Genomic DNA, 2,500 nt, shown 5'->3' on the forward strand with positions numbered 1-2,500 from the left:
CAACCCGTGGGGAGGAGACGCGCGCGTACATCGCCCGGGGGGGGTGGGGGAGGAAGGCGCGGACGGCGGCTGCAGCGGCGCACGAGTACCGCCCCCCCCCCCCCCCCTGCCGTGGGGCCTCCGCGCCGCTTACCTTTTCGAAGGGGCGAAGGAGGGGGACTCCCAGCGCGGGGAGGGGAGTTGGGGGGGGGAGGGGGAGGCGGCGGGCGCGTGCGGCAGCCGCTTCCCCGAGCGCCTGGCCGAAGCGCGCGGGTCCCGGCCCCGCCCCGCCCCGCCCCGCCCCGCCCCACCCCGCGCCCGGGCGCCGTGCACCTGCGCGGAGAGTGTGGTTTGGGGGCGGGGGGAGGGGCAAGCGCCGGGCGGGAGAGGCGCGGGAGGTCAGCCTGGGGTCAGGGATTCTTCCTCAGCCCCCGGCGGCGCGCTGGCCGAGAAGTTTAGGAACGGACAGGGGCTGGAGCCGGGCAGTGAAGGGCGCGCGCGCGAGGGAGCAAGCGAGGCGACGACGAATGGGCCGGGGTTGGGGGCGGGGGGTGGGGGCAGCGGCAGTGGCGGCGCTGGGCGGGGGGGGGGGGAGGGCGGCGGGACGGTCCACCAATTAAGGGCAGGAGGGGGAGGGGGAGGGAGAGGGGCAGGCAGGCAGAGAGAAAGAGAAAAGAAAGCCCCAACGGCGACTGCAGCGCCCTACATTCGCGCACGAGGACCTTCCCCTGCCGCTGGACCGCACGCCGCTTCCTGTGCCAAGTAGCAAAAAAATGAGCAGGCCTCCCAAGGAGATCGGGGGGCCGGGGGGGGGGGGTGGTGGTGGTGGAGGAGAGGAAACAACACGGGAAACGAAGGAAAACCAGCGAGGAAGATGGTAAGGGCGAGAAAGGGAGGTGCTGCTGCTGCTGCTGGTGGTGGGGCAAGCATACAGAAAGCGCACACGCACACGCGCGCGCGCGCGCACACACACACGCACACACGCACGCACGCACGCACGCACGCACGCACACACACAAAAAAAAAAAAAAAAAAAGCCCGTACGACACCGAAAAGGAGCAAGCCGGGGGGGGGGGGGGGGGGAAACCTAAACAAAGAAAGCACGCTAAGCGGCTAAGGGAGAAGCGGCAGCTCTCCAAGGAAACCGAACGGGTCCGGCCGGGGAGGGGGACTCGGGAGGGGCGGCGGGCTGGCCTGTTAGCGGCCGGCCCGAAGGGTCCAACTCGGCAGCGGCCGGCCCGCCCGCCCGCTCGCCCGCCCGGGCCTGGGAGGCTGCCTTGGCAGCGGCCAGAGAGTCTACCGGCCTCCGGGGAGGTCCTCGAAGGGGCGAGCTGGTCGACCGGCCTCCGGGGAGAGGCGAGCTGGTCGACCGGCCTCCGGGGAGGCCGCCGAGCCTCGAAGGGGCGAGCTGGTCGACCGGCCTCCGGGGAGGCCGCCGAGCCTCGAAGGGGCGAGCTGGTCGACCGGCCTCCGGGGAGAGGCGAGCTGGTCGACCGGCCTCCGGGGAGGCCGCCGAGCCTCGAAGGGGCGAGCTGGTCGACCGGCCTCCGGGGAGGCCGCCGAGCCTCGAAGGGGCGAGCTGGTCGACCGGCCTCCGGGGAGGCCGCCGAGCCTCGAAGGGGCGGGCGGGTCGACCGGCCTCCGGGGAGGCCGGCCTCGAAGGGGCGCGGCGTAGCCGGTCTCCGCGGCTCCGGGAGGCCCGGAGAAGTCGCAGCCGGTGCCCCGGGTCTGCCTCCGCTAACTGGCAGCAGGTCTACCAGGCTCCAGCGAGACTTGGTGGCCTTTCGGGGTGGTGGCTGGTAGACCTGTTCTCCCTGGCGTTCCTGTGGAGCGGCGAAAGGGGTCGCTCTGCGTCGCTGCCTCCAGTTACGTCATCGTAGAGGTCGGCCACTTTCGAGCCACTCCCCGGTAGGAGGGGCGGCTGTCCTTCGGCTCTCCCGCCCCGCTGGACTTAGCGGTACGACTGTAGGCCACAGGGTGAACAGCCGCTGAGTTCCGGAGCCGCACTCCCGGGCGCCCCCAGCGCATTGTGGCCGGCCCGCGGGAGGCCTAGGGCGGCTTGCGACGAGGGCGGGCGGGGAGCGGTCCTGAGCCCGGCCCTTCGGGGAGAGCACTTTCTTTTGCCCGTTCGGCGCGGCGGTCTCCCGGCAGGTCTCCGGCAGCCCCGCGAGTGTGTCCCAGGTGCCGGAAGCCGCTGCGGAGGCGGGGAGCCCAGCCAGCGGCAGGTCCCATGCAGCCGTTGCCGACTCGGGAGAGGGGTGAGCCGGACACCCCCCCCCCCCCCCCCCCCGCGGCCGGGGAAAAGGCCCGGTGCGTGTGCCGTTCGTGAACGCCAGAGGGTGGTCCAGAGAGAAACCGGGGGGTGCCCCGTGCGGCTCTGCCCAGACACCAGCGGCTCGAGAGCCTCGTTCTTCGGGCCCCTGTCGCAGGGAGCGTGGTGATGCCGGTGCTCCGGCCCGGAGCAGCAGCCGGCTCGCGGCTGCCGATCCACACCCACACGCAGACGCCCGCTGAGGCGTCC

Source organism: Struthio camelus, chromosome 31 (genome assembly GCF_040807025.1).
Source record: "Struthio camelus isolate bStrCam1 chromosome 31, bStrCam1.hap1, whole genome shotgun sequence".
Taxonomy (NCBI): domain Eukaryota; kingdom Metazoa; phylum Chordata; class Aves; order Struthioniformes; family Struthionidae; genus Struthio; species Struthio camelus.